The sequence below is a fragment of the Nylanderia fulva genome, unplaced genomic scaffold (assembly GCF_048542155.1).
Source record: "Nylanderia fulva isolate GAGA-0341 unplaced genomic scaffold, ASM4854215v1 Scaffold161, whole genome shotgun sequence".
Lineage (NCBI taxonomy): Eukaryota > Metazoa > Arthropoda > Insecta > Hymenoptera > Formicidae > Nylanderia > Nylanderia fulva.
The window spans coordinates 77,416-92,283 of NW_028189846.1; the positions used below are offsets into that span (position 1 = coordinate 77,416).

The 14,868-nt window shown below is 36.3% G+C and overlaps 2 pseudogenes; one reads left to right on the top strand and one right to left on the bottom strand.

Annotated features, from left to right (window-relative positions):
• Positions 1-4,283: 4,283 nt before the first annotated feature.
• LOC146723889 (uncharacterized) lies at positions 4,284-5,366 on the bottom strand (annotated as a pseudogene).
• Positions 5,367-5,723: 357 nt separating this feature from the next.
• On the top strand, positions 5,724-6,609 carry LOC146723890 (uncharacterized; annotated as a pseudogene).
• The last annotated feature ends 8,259 nt before the right edge of the window (positions 6,610-14,868 follow it).

Genomic DNA, 14,868 nt, shown 5'->3' on the forward strand with positions numbered 1-14,868 from the left:
TAACATTGATGCCAACGCTATACAAGATATACGTGGGGATTTTAACTGAAAGGTTAAAGGAAGAAATGGAGGGGAAGAATATGATACCGGAGAGTCAGACAGGTTTTAGGAAGGGAATGGGGGTGATGGATAGTATCTATGTGTTGAACTATCTGGTGAATAAGAGGGTAAACAAGAAGGGGGAAAGGTAGTCGCGGCATTTATGGACCTGAAGGCGGCGTTTGATTCGGTAGATAGGGAGGTGTTAATGGAGGCAATGAAGAGGAGGGGAGTGAGGGAGGGATTAAGGAGTAGGATAGAAGAAGTGTACAGGAAAACGAGGAGTAAGGTAAGAGTGGGGAAGGAGGAGGGAGAAAATTTTTGGACGGCAAGGGGGGTGAGGCAAGGTTGCCCAATGAGTCCGCACTTATTCAGTTTGCTGATAGCGGATATAGAGAAAGTGCTAAGAAAAGGAGGTTGGGGGGGGGGGGGTGAAACTGGGAGAGGAAAAGGTGCATTGTTTCGCGTACGCAGATGATATGGTACTGTTGGCGGAGGATGAAGAAGGGATGATACATATGTTGGGGAAAATGGAAAGCTATATGGACAAGAAAAGGTTAGAGGTTAATGTGGATAAGACAAAGGTAATGAGGTTTAAAAAGGGAGGAGGAAGAATGAAGAGAGTGGAGTGGAGATGGAAAGGAAAAAGGTTAGAGGAAGTGAAAGAATTCACATATTTAGGGTATAAGCTACAGAGGAACGGGGGGCAGGAGGCGCAGGTAAAGAACAGAGTTAGGAAAGCAGGAGCGGTGATAAGACAGATGTGGGGAATGGGAAAGAGAAGGTTTGCAGGAGACTGGATGAAAAAAGTATGGCTAATGGAAAGGTTGGTGGGGACGGTGTTGGAATATGGGGCGGAAATATGGGGATGGAAGGAGAGGAGAGAGGTGGAGGCAATGCAGGAGCGATGGATTAGGTGGACGTTAGGAGTAGACTGGTGCACGCCGGGGTATATGGTAAGAGAGGAGATAGGAAAAGACAAATTTAGGATAAGGGCAGGAAGGAGGGCGGTAGGGTATGAGAGGAAGTTGGAGGAAGGAAGGGGAGGAAGTTTAGCGAGGAAATGTTTTGAGGATATGAAAGAGAGGATAAGGGGAGGAAAGGAAAGAACGATGTGGGAGGAAGAGAGGGGGAAATTCTGGGAAGAAAGAGGAATAGAAGGGAAAGAGATGGAGGAAAAAAGGGGAAAGGGAGAGGAAGTATATGAGGGGTGGGAACAGAAAGACAGGGAAAGGCAGAAGGAGGAAAGATGGGAGAGGATAAGAGAGTCGAGATATAATAGATGGTATGGGGAATGGAAGGAGGAGGGTTTACCGGAATACCTGAGAAAGGGATGGGGGGAAAGTAGATGGAGAAGGATAGTTAGGTTCAGAATGAACAATGAGATGAGAGGGGCGAGATACTGGGAAGAAGAGGGGAAAAGAAGGTGTAGGTTATGCGGGATAGAAAATGAAACATGGGAGCATGTGATAGGAGAATGTGGGAGAGAAGGGGGGAAGGGGAACTGGTGGGAAAGAATGAAGGAAATACTGCAGGAAGGAGGAGAAGGGGAAGAATGGATGAGAGAAATAGAGAAAAAGAGGGAAGAGGGGAGAACGGAAGAAAGGAGGGAGGGAGGGGAAAAGGAGGAAGGAAGTATGAGGAGGAGAATGAGTGAGGTATGAATGAGGTGGCGGAGAATGTATGGGGAATCGGAAGCCGAAGCGAAGCGATAGGTAGGGACGGCTCTTTCTCTCTCTAAAGTAGTAGATAAGTAGGTTAAGGTAGAATTAAGTTATTTGTAAATTAGATGTAAGAGTAGAGTTAAGAGTAGATATAAGTAAGATTGTAAGAGTTTGTAAGGTTGGGGAACGCTCCTTCAAAAGCGCCTTCAATCCCTTAGGGGACGAATAAAGAATTGAATTGAATTGAATATATGTTTACTGTATACGATATTTAGAAAAATGATATGGATACTGTATACATATTATTTTTGTAAACATTTTTACTTTTAATATTTTAAAGTAATCCTAAAAAATATTGTACAATTGTTATCAGAGATTTATTAAAGACGTACCCCAGACGTATGAAAAATATATTTTTTTATAAATAAAATGTCTTTTCTGTTTCTATGTATCTTTATTTAAATACATTTTCACATTTTTTATTTTTGAAAAAAAAAAAGAACTAATGTTTCGAAATATGATAACTGGGTTGCTGCAATACTTATCAAACTATGCAATACTGACCCATAATTCCAATGAGAGAATTTTCGAGAAAGAAAAGGAAACTAAATATAATCTTATTTCTGTTTTTGTTTAACCATCAATCTTATTTTGGCTTAGACGAGTGAGTTTATAAACAAGAAAATAATCAAGAAATACAAAATCGATATTTGCGCTCTACATTATAAGTCTCGAATTATTATCAGTAACATTATCGGCGATATTCGTAATAAGAGTCATCGAGAAACAGCGAATCATCATTCCTCGCGAGTCCAACTCGTTTCATAATCATATGCTTTCAAGTTCCAAGTTCGATAGCGTGAGTATAAGTATGGTTGCATTAATCCCGGCGGAGACACGTCGACTGTTACGCTGCGTAAATCTCGCCCAAGTTACTAGCACCGAATCTCGAATTTAAATTCGATCAAAAATGAAATTATACATGTATTTAATTACGTAAAAATAATGATTAATAATTACATAAACTGTTTTTATACAATTAGCGCATGTGCTTGTCGATCTGTATATATACAGGGTGTCCGGTAATGGTCGCCTCAACCGTCGTGTGCAGGTAGAGTAAGTTAAACCGAATAGGAAAGTCCTCTACCGTTTTGCGATTTTCGCAATAATTATTGTGTTATTAAATAAAAAAGATCGGCCAATCTAAGCGCGCGACGAGATGAGACGGCCCCCTGTCACACGATACACGGCGCGCGGCAAAGCGGAGGGAGGAGCGAACGCGATGGCTACGAACGGCGCGTAACGCTAAAGCTCCGCGACAACTATTTTCTCTCTTTCCCTTTTCATCTCACTTTCTTTACTAAAAACGAATCTTTTTATTTTCAAAATGGCATCTTGATTAATTATTGTAAAGTACAGTTTTGAAAAATTAATAATCGCATTGACATCATTTTCGACGATGTATCTCATTAAAATTTAACATGCATACAAAGCAAAATAAGAGTCTGATGCAAATCACACCATACACGGAGAGAATTTTCTCTTATTAGAATTTATCCTGAAAATCATGGTAATCGTGGGATAATATGGTGTAGGAAAAATTTTATAAGAGTTTCTCTGATTAATATTTACTACATTAAAAATTATTAATATGAACATAGTAAAATTAATCGAGTACATTTTTTATTTTATTGTGGTAGATATTAATATTTTTATTGTGGTAAATATTAATCAGAAAAATTCTTATAAAATTCTTCCAGTACCTTACTGTCCCACGATTACCATGGTTTTCAGGGTAAATTTTAAGAGAAAATTTTTTATGTGTAGTATTCGGATACGTTTTATCAAAATTTACGTTTTTAAAATAATCAATAAATGATAATAACGAGAGAGAGAGAGAGAGAAAGAGAGAGTGAGGAACGTTATTATCATAAATGATAACGTTCCTCACTCACTCACTCACTCTCTCTTTCTCTCTCTCTCCCTCTCTCATTATTATCATTTATTGATTATTTTAAAAAACGTAAAATTTTGATAAGATGTATTCGAATACTATACAGAGAAAATTTTTTCTTAAAATTTACTCTAAAAATGATGGTAATCGTGGGACAATGGTATTGAAAGAATTTTATAAGAATTTTTCTGATTAATATTTACTATAATAAAAATATTAATATCTATCACAATAAAATAAAAAATATACTCGATAAATTTTACTATGTTTATATTATAATAATTTTTATTTTTATCATAAATGATAATAACGTTTCTCTCTCTTTAGTTCTCTCTCTCTCTCTCTCTCTCTCTCTCTCTCTCGGCATAGAAAATATTTGTTATCCTTTCCGCACCACCTTGCGGTAGATAACACGGCGCATTTTTTTTAAAGTGGTATCTCCAGTAGGTCTAATCCATTATCTCATATTTTAATTTAATAATTGTTCGAAGTGCCTTCCTCGTTCTTGCGAACAGTGTTCAGCCCTTCGAACAATATTACGCGTTGCGCGATACGCCATTTCTGGAGTAATGGTAGCAAAAGCTGCGAGAATTGCTTCCCGTACTTCAGCTTCTGTACCATCACGCCTATGCTCGACTAAATCTTTAATGTGACCCCACACGAAATAATCGAGCACATTAAGATCTGGCGATCGCGCCGGCCAGATGATCGGGCCGCCTCGACCTATCCATCTCTCTGGATAATGCGCGTTTAAAAAATCGCGCACTTGTCGAGAAAAGTGCGCAGGAGCCCCGTCTTGTTGAAAAATGAGTTCCGCTCTATCGCGAAGAGGAACATCTTCGAGAAGAGCAGGTAACTCATTTTGGAGGAAATTAAGATAGATCGCTCCATTTAAACGGGGTGGAAGAAAATATGGCCCGATCTAAAAAAATAAAATATTAAAAAAAAATGATTTGTTAAACTCGCGAAAGAAAATTTTTTTGCTTACTAACAAGTAAATTTACTACTTACTATTTGGTTCGCTTTTATTCCTGCCCATACATTTATCGCCCAGCGATATTGATAAGCGCGTTCTCGAACGGCATGCGGGTTTTCTTCTGCCCATTGCAGAAAATTGTGTGAATTAAACACACCGTTCGGTGTGAACGTGGCTTCGTCAGTCCATAAAATTCGATCGGGGAAAAAATTATTTCGTCGATACTGCGCAAGAAATTCTGTGTGTTTCACCGACTATTAATATTTATTAAAAATAACGCGAAAAAATATGATATAAAGATAATAAAAATACCTTCACAAAAATAGACGCGCTGTTCGTCATCTCTCGGTAAAAGTTGCTGTACTCGCTGATGATGATACGGATGCAATCCATTTTGACGTAGAACATGATGCACCACGTATCGCGAGAGACCGAGCATCCGAGATACACGGCGCACACTGGTCCTGGGGTTTTCTTCGAACGCTCGCAGGATTCTCTCTTCTTCTCGTACGTGATAACGTACTGGTGCCCCCACGTTTCGTCGACTTGGCATCACAACGCCTAGTGTTTCTCTGGCACGGTGAACACAATTCAAAATTGTTTTATAATATGGATGACGCTCACGTTCGGGCAATCGCTCCGCGTAAAGACGAGCCGCAGCACGAGCATTTTCTCCGGCTGCTCCGTATACGATAATCATGTCCGTATACTCTGCTGAAGTATAATCTGCCATTATTTAATAACTTTTTACACGCACCTTACGAGACGTACAACTCGAAAGTTGGGCAGCTACTGTGGAGCAACAAATTACGAGGAAAAGAGAATCGATGATAATTTAAAGAAAATTATTTCAAACGTTTGCCGCAGTATCATCTGATATCCTTGCGCGCCGCGGCTTTATCGCTCCGCGTAAAGGCGTAAAGAAAAGCCGCGGCGCGCAAGGATATCAGATGATACTGCGGCAAACGTTTGAAATAATTTTCTTTAAATTATCATCGATTCTCTTTTCCTCGTAATTTGTTGCTCCACAGTAGCTGCCCAACTTTCGAGTTGTACGTCTCGTAAGGTGCGTGTAAAAAGTTATTAAATAATGGCAGATTATACTTCAGCAGAGTATACGGACATGATTATCGTATACGGAGCAGCCGGAGAAAATGCTCGTGCTGCGGCTCGTCTTTACGCGGAGCGATTTCCCGAACGTGAGCGTCATCCATATATAAAACAATTTTGAATTGTGTTCAACGCGCCAGAGAAACACTAGGAGTTGTGATGCCAAATCGACGAAACGTGGGGGCACCAGTACGTTATCACGTACGAGAAGAAGAGAGAATCCTGCGAGCGTTCGAAGAAAACCCCAGGACCAGTGTGCGCCGTGTATCTCGATGCTCGGTCTCTCGCGATACGTGGTGCATCATTTTCTACGTCAAAATGGATTGCATCCGTATCATCATCCGCGAGTACAGCAACTTTTACCGAGAGATGACGAACAGCAGCGTCTATTTGTGTGAAGGTATTTTATTATCCTTTATATCATATTTTTTCGCGGTTATTTTTAATAATATTAATAGTCGGTGAAACACACAGAATTTCTTGCGCAGTATCGACGAAATAATTTTTTCCCCGATCGAATTTTATGGACTGACGAAGCCACGTTCACACCGAACGGTGTGTTTAATTCACACAATTTTCTGCAATGGGCAGAAGAAACCCGCATGCCGTTCGAGAACGCGCTATCAATATCGCTGGGCGATAAATGTATGGGCAGGAATAAAGCGAACCAAATAGTAAGTAGTAAATTTACTTGTTAGTAAGCAAAAAAATTTTCTTTCGCGAGTTTAACAAATCATTTTTTTTTAATATTTATTTTTTTTAGATCGGGCCATATTTTCTTCCACCCCGTTTAAATGGAGCGATCTATCTTAATTTCCTCCAAAAGAGTTACCTGCTCTTCTCGAAGATGTTCCTCTTCGCGATAGAGCGGAACTCATTTTTCACAAGACGTGGGCTCCTGCGCACTTTTCTCGACAAGTGCGCGATTTTTTAAACGCGCATTACCAGAGAGATGGATAGGTCGAGGCGGCCCGATTCATCTGGCCGGCGCGATCGCCAGAATCTTAATGTGCCGATTATTTCGTGTGGGGGTCACATTAAAATTTTGCGAGCAAGGCCCTGATGGTACAGAGCTGAATACGGGGAAACAATTCTCGCAGCTAAAAAATTAATCAGAGAAACTTTTAAAAAATTTTTTCCTACACCATATTACCCCACGATTACCATGATTTTCGGATAAATTCAAATTAAAAAAGCTCTCCGTGTATGGTGTGATTGTATCAACTCTTATTTTGCTTTGTATGCTTTAAAATTTTAAATGAAATACATCGTCCAAAAATGATGTCAATGCGTTTTTAAAATTTTCCCAAACGTACTTTCCCAAAAATTTAAAATCAAGATCCCCTTTTTGGGAAAAAAAAAAGATTCGTTTTTAGAAAAGAAATTTAGAAAAAAGGGGAAAGGAAAAAATATTTGTCGCGGACTTTAGGGGTTACGCGCCTTCTTGCCATCGCGTTCGTTTCCTCCCTCCGTTTTTGCCGCGCCCCCGTTTTATCGTGTGACGGGGGGCCGGGTCTCATCTCGTCGCGGGCCGCTTAGTTTGGGCCGATCTTTTTTTTTTTAAAACACAAAAAATTTTGCGAAAACCCGAAAAACGGTAGGGGGACTTTCCTATTCGGTTTAATTTACTCTCCCCTGCAAAACGAGGGTTTTGAGGCGACCTTTCCCCGGGAAAAACCCTGTATATCCTAAATACTTATACCCCTTTAAAAACCCCCTTTAAAATTTTTCCCTTTCCAGCCCCAGCAAAGCTTTTTTTAACCCCCCTTCCCTTTTCCCTCCCACCTCATCCCTTTGACTTTCTCTCATTCAATTCCAGCCCCTTTTTCCTCCAAAATATCCCCCTTTAATTTTTTAAATCATGCCCTCATCCCCCCCCCCTCCTCTGCCATAAATCCCCACTCATTCGCACGTAACGTGTAGACCTTGCCCCCCCCCTACCCCCAACCCCTCTCCATTTTCCCTTTTCCCTTTCCCTTTTTCCTCCCCCATGTCCCCCCTCAACATTTTAAAGAGAAGAGGATAAAGGGGAGCTTTCCTTTGTCTAAACCCCCCCCCCCCCTCCAAAACTTCTCCCCCCCCCTTTTCCCTTATTTCCCCCAAAAATTCTATTTCTCCAAAACCTTCCTAAAAAATCCCTCACCCCCTCTTCCCCCCTTCCCCCCCCCCTTTTTAACGCTGTCTTTCAACTTCCCCCTTCCCACCAAATAAAACGCTGCTCTCAGGTCCAAAAGGAATAGCCCCAATGTCTTCCTTTCCTGCTTTTTGCCTTTTTACCCAAATAATTCAGAAATAAAATATTATCTACCTTTCCCCACCCCTTTTTCCTAAAACCCACTTTTGTTTTGGTGGTAACACCCCTTTCCTTCCTCCACCTCCCCCACCCAATTCCCCGAAACCCCCGAGGGCTTTACACTTTGTATAGAGGGGTTCAACGTTACCCCCCTTTAATCCCCCCCCTTCGTGAAACCTCCCTTCCCCCTCCCCTTTTTAAAAATTTGGAAACCCCCAAAGCCCTAAACCCCCCTTTCCCCCAACCACCCCTTTCCCCCTTTCCCAAAATTTTTCCTATTGTACCCCCCCAAACCCACTTCCCCAATTTCCCTCCCCCAAGGGGGTTTCCACACTTCCCCCGGGAAACCCCACCCAACCCCCCCCGCCTTTTTTTCCCTTTTAAAAAATCCTATCCCCCTTAAAATTTTCTCCTTTTTCTTTTGGGTTTTCTTCCCCCCCCTTTTCCCATCCTTTTTTCCTCTCTTTACTACTCTGTTTCAAACCCCCCCAAAATAACCCCCTAAAATATCTTTTCCCCACTTTTCTAATCCCCCATCCCTCCCCCATTCCCCCTTTTGGCCTTTCCCCCTTTCCCTCCTAACCCCCTCCATACCTGTCCCCCCGTCCCGCTTCCAGGGCCTTCCTCTTTCCCACTTAAACATTATCCCCTTTTTTCTTCTTTTACATAATCTTTGTACTTTTTTTTCTTTTTCTGTTTTCTTTTTCCCCTTTTCCCCCCCCAAATCCTTTTCCACCTTTTAATTTTCCTTTCCCAACCCCCCCCTTCTCTCTTTAAAACCCCCCGTAAACCACCTCCCCCCTTTTTTCTTTCCTCCCCCTTTTCCCTTTCCCCCCCTTTTTCCCCCTTATCTAGCATTTCCTGTATCTTCCTTTTCTTTCCCCCCCCTCCCCCCCCAAACCCCTTCCCCCTTTTCTTGTTGGGCCCTCTTTTCCCCCCATATTTCCCCTATCCTCTCCTAAATTTCCCTTCCCCTCCCCCGTCCAGCCCCCTTTCCCCTTTTCCTTTTTACCCTTTTTTCCCCCCCTCCCCCTTTTCCCCTCGGGATCCAATACCACCGGCATTGGCCCGAGTCCACCCTTTTCTCCTATTTCTAACTTCGAAATTTCCCCTCTCTAACTTTCTCATTCCCTACCACGAAAATAAATTCCCCGATCCCCCCCTTTGGCCCCCCAGATACGCCCAACTCCCCTTCCTTTTTTTACTCCTCCATTCATTTCCCCCCACCCCTCTCCCCCAAACTTTTCCACCAAATCTTCTCCCTTCGTTTTTTTACCTTTGGATCTTTTGTTTTTTCCCCCTTTTCCCCTCTTCCCCCTCATCCCCCCCCATCACATTCCTCCCCCCCAAATTTCCCTTTTTTTGCATTAAAATCCCCCCCTTTATTGTTCTCCCCGTCCCCCTTTCCCCCTCCACCCCTCTTCATCCCCTATTTTTCCCCTTTCCAAAACTAATTTAAATTTGGGAAATCCCCCCAAACTTCCTTTTATCCCCCCCCTTCTTTCTATCATCACCTCCAGCTTTTCCCCCTTTTATCCGTTCTACCCTTCTTTTTTATTACCCCCTTTTAACCCCCCCGTTATAATTTACCCATTCCCCTTCCTTTCCTACTCTTTTCTCTTCGCGTTTGCACCTCCCATTTAAACCCCCCGGCCCATCCTCCTTTTAATTTTTCCCCAATCCTTTTTCCCCACCCGGGTTCCTGGGAAAAAATTAAAATCCCTTTCCCCCTATTTTTTCCCCAGAAATCCGCGTCCTTTTTTTTTAGCCCCGCAAAAATTTCCAATATCCCACCTTAAAACCCTTTCCCCCCCCTCCCCCTTCCTTTTTTCCTTTTTTCCCCGCCTCTTTTTTACCCCTTTTTCCCCTCTCCTTCCCCCTCCTCTCTTTTCCCTTTCTTTTTTAAAAACCCTTTCCTTTCCCCTTCTTTCCTTCCCCCCCTTTCCCTTCCCCTGTGTTTTCTCCATTTCCTTTCCTTTTTTTTTTTCCCCCCCGGGCTTTTGGGTGTAAAATTAAAACAAAAAACAAAAGGATGTCAAAACCGTTCAAAAAAACCCATCAAAAAAGGTTGGTTTGTTCCCTAAAAACATTTTTCCCTTCAATTGGGGAAAAAATTTGAATAATTTTAGGTCTCAAAATTTTGTTTTTACACGACAAAATTTAACCCCAGGATCCCTTTAAAAAATTTCTTTGGCGCTTCCCGGAAATGGGACAGGGGGTAAAGTTTTAAAATCGTATTTAAAATTAAAATTTTTCACTCAGTTAAAAAGTTTTTTTGGGGTTAAAAATTATTGTAAAATAAACCCAGGAAACTTTTAATTGAAAAAAATAAAATATTACTACAAAGTAAAAAACTTTTCAAAAAATTTGGATGTGTTAAAAATTCGGGGCCCGCTTTGACAATAAAAAAATAATACGTTTTAATAGGGGGAAATAGAAAAATTAAATAAATATCGCAATTTTTGGCCTAAAATTAAGGAAAATACTTTTTTTGAAAATCTAGGGGTTTAATTAAAAAAATTTTTTGCAAACAAGGGTTGAAGCATTTTTTAACTTTAAATTTTCAGACAAAAATATAAATTTAAATATTTAAACTTATATCCCTTTTTAAAAACTTTTTACCTACTTCAGACCCTTTGAAATATAAAAAAATTACTTTTGGGCCCTTTGGGAAAATTTAAAGGGGTTCTTTATTTTTTGCCGGGTTATATTAAAAGAAATTTCCATGTAAAATTTTTTTGAAAATTTTTTTTTATTTTTAAAAAAATTTTATAATAAGTAAAAAAATTTTCCCAAAAATTCTTTTTGAAATAGGATTTTTTTCATTCATGGGGTCCCAAATTTTTCCCCCAAAGAATTTTTAAATTTAAACTTTATATTAATTTTTGGTTTTTTCTATTACTTTAAAATTTTTTCTTTAAACCGAAATTTCAAAGAACAAAAAAAAAACAAAAAAAAAGTTTGTTTCTAAAAAAATTAAGAAAAAAAAGTTTTTTAATTTTTATAATATAAAATTTAAAAAATTATCATTTTTTGCAATATGTATAACATTATTTTTTTGCAATTTTTGGTTGGGGAAAAATTTTTTAATTTGTTATTTAGCATTTTAATTTATTTTAATTTTTTAAATTTTCTTATTAAATTTTATAAAAAATTGTTAAATATGAAATTTAATAAAAAAATTTTTTAAAACCACATTTTGTTTAAAATTTTAAAAAAATTTTTTATTTTAGTTCATTTGGGGTTTTTAAAATCATTTTATTTTAAATACATAAAAATTGTAAAATTTAACTATAATATACTTTTAAACCCCAATTTATTTTTTAAAAAATTTTACATAATATACCGGGCAATAGAAAAAAAATTAGAACGAAAGGTCTAAATTTCCTTATTTTAAAAGGCAGCCCGCCCGGGAAGTTGAAAGCGGGGGTTTAAATTCCCGTTCAGGGATTTTTGGGGGGGCCCAAATTTTTTTTTGGGCCCTTTTTTCTAAATATTTAATTTTCGAGATTTAATTTATGGGGGGGAAAATTTGGGTAATCTAAAACCAAGAGAAAAAATTTCCGAAAAATTAATTTTTTGCGGGGGGGGCTCTTTTTGGCCGATTTAAAATTTTATAAATTTTTTTTAAAACTACATATTTTTTAACTACAAAAATGCGTTGTTTACGGGCAATTTGATTTTATAAAAATTAAATAATTTTTGTCATTTTTTTAATTTTTTTTTTTTTTACAAAAAAAAATATTTTTATTTTTGTTTTTCTAAAAACCCTTCTATATAAATAAAAAATTGTACAAAAAAAAAAAAAATTTATTAAAATTTATCATTTATCTTAATATCGATTTGACATTTTTTAAGGGAAATATCATTAAAATTTTAACTTTTTAAAATTTAATTATTTTAAATTAAAATTATTTTTGCTTTTGGAAAAAATTAAAATTTTGTATGTAAAAAAATTTTTTCGAATTTATCAGAATGTACAAAATTTTTATGGGATAAATAATCATTTTTTTTTTTTATTGAAATTTGTTTTTTTGGTATTAAAATTATTAGTTATTTAAATCTTTTTGATTTTATTTAAAATTTTAAAATTTCCCCCCCGGGAAAAATTAAAAAGGTTTTATAATTATTTTTTATTATAAAAATTTCAATCCCATTTTTTTTTATTTTAATTTTTTTAGAATCATTTTTTTCTCTTAGGGTTTTTCTTTTTTTTTTTTTGAAACCCGGGGGTTTGATATTAATTAAAAGTAGGGGAAAAACCCGGCCCTCTAATTAAAGTTTAAAATTAAAAATTCTTTGGAAAAATTGGGCCCACATGAATTTTATATAAAAAATTTTAGAAAAAGGTAATTTAAATATATGGGAATTTAAAAATTTAAAAGGCTCGTAAAAATTAAAAAAAATTAAAACAAATAAAAACTATAGTGGGCCCCAAAAATTTGAACGGGGCAAAAAAAATAAGATGTAAAAATTTTTTTATTAAAAAGTTAAAAAATTTAAAATTTAACATTCCTTTTACAGAAACGATAAAAATTTGTAAAACTTTCGCCTGCACTACGTTTTTAAAAACCCTAAAAGTTAAATAAAAAAAAATACAAAGAAAAAATTTAAAAATAAAAAGTTATTTAAAAAATTTTAAAAATTAAAAAAATTAAAACGTTTCTTCGCTTTTGGACCAATAGATGGAAAAGGGGCGTTTGGGTTTGGGACACCCAAATTTATCCCGACTTTTAAAAACATGGCTTTGGGAATACCAAATTTAAAATTAATGTAGGGGAAAATTAAAAAATCTTTTCAATTTTCCCAAATCTTTTTAAACAAGCCCTTTTTCCCCGATATTTCAAGGTTGTTCCCGAAGGGTCCGAAAAAACAAATGTCAAAAATAGAGGGGTTTGATGTATATATTTATTACCAATGTTTTTTCTAAATTTTTGATTTCAGAAAATTTTTTTTAAGGGTATGCCAAAAACAAATGTCAAAACAAATTCCGGGGTTGTCTTTATTTACTTTTTTTCCTTTTTCTTTCTTTAATTGGATAAATTTCAATATACCTTTTAGGGAAATTTTCTTTTCAGATCCAAATTTTTAAATTTCCCTAGTAAAATGTATGTTTTTTGTTTAGAAGGGGTTCCGGGGAAAACCCGGAAGTCTAGCAAGAGTCAATTTTTAATATTTTTTTTAGGGGTTCTTTAAATTTTTTCTTTTTTTCCAACCCTGTTTTTTTTTGTCGGGGCCGGGAACTTTATGTAGGTCAAAAATCTTTTGAAATTAATTTATAAATAACTTTAGAATTCGGGGGCGTTTAATTTTTGCCCTTTTTAAACTTTTATAAAGTCTTAAATTTTTTTAACCCAACGATTTTTTCCTACCACTATCGGGGGCCCTTTTTGTTTGTTTGAAGAAATTTTCTCAGAATATTGTTTTCTATATATTTTTATAAAAAAAATATTTAAGGGTTATTTAATTTAGTATTATTAGTTTTGGGTTATATTGTTTTTATTGGGGCTTGTTAAATTTTTAGTTGAGAGACTTTTAATTTTTTCTTTTTTATTTCTGTAAAATTAATCAAGGGAAAATTTTTGGATGAAAATGTTAATAGCTTTCTCTATTTTTTTTTTGAAAAATTGGGGAAATGTGATAAAATAAAGTTTTATCTCCCAATTTTAAAAAATTGTTTCTTTTTTTATGACAAGTCGGATATTTTTAAAAAAAAAAAAGGGGAAAACTCCCCTGAGAAGTCTTTTGGGGAAAACCAATCTAAAAAAATTTTATTATTTTACTTTGTTTCATTATGTCAAAAAAACCCTTTATAAAACCGATTTTTCCCTTTTTCCCAATGTAATTGAAAGTTCTATGTTATAATTTTTTAATTCGTTAAAAACATATGAAAATTGTCAGCGGAAGTGCTAAAAAAAATTGTCGTCTACAAAACGGAAATAAAAATTTCTTTTTCGAAATTTTAAATTATTTTAATTCCCAAAGGTTTCCAATTTCCTGCTGTTTATTTTGGGAAAAAAGGGGTTGAAATGGTTAAAAAAAGTTTTCATAAACCAAAAAAAGGAATATTTTTATTTATTTTAAAAGGCGACTCCCTTTTTCCCAAAAGCCTTTTTGGGCCCCCCAAGACCCCACAAGGAAAATATTCCTTTTAGTTTAATTTTTTCCCCAAATAAATACTTTCCTATATAAATTGTTTTCCCTTCTTTCAAAAAATTTTTTAAAATGCCTTTCCTAGAGCTGACATTTTTTGTGAAAAAACCCATTTTTCGTTATATGCAACATTCTTTTCCGGGGAAAAAACTAAAAGATTCCCGGGGGGGGGGGGGGGCCCATAATATTTTTCTTTGGACTTTTTTTTTTCATTATTTACTAATGTTTCTTTGATCTTGCATTAAAGGGTATCAATAATAGATCTTTTTATAGAGTCACACACAAGTTTTCCCAAAAATGAATTCATGGGTTTGGGAATAAAATTTATTTAACTTCTAAAAATTTTTAAACTTTAAATAACAAAATTTACAAAAAAATTTAGGGGACTTCCCTTTTGGGTTCCCCCAAAATTTTGGGGGTTTCCCTTCCTTTTCCCCCACTTTTTTCCTTTTCCATGCCAAAATTAGTTGGGGACTGGGAAAACTTTGGTAATTAGTAATTTAATTGCAAAGGGACTTTTATTTCCGTTATGTAGACGACTTTAAATTTATGCATTTCCGCTGAAAAATTTTTAATATTTTTTTGAACAAATTTCAAAAAAATTATAACGAAGACAAAATTTTAAACCTTGGAAAAAGAGGATAAGGGGTTTTGTTTTAACCCTTTTTAAACATAATGA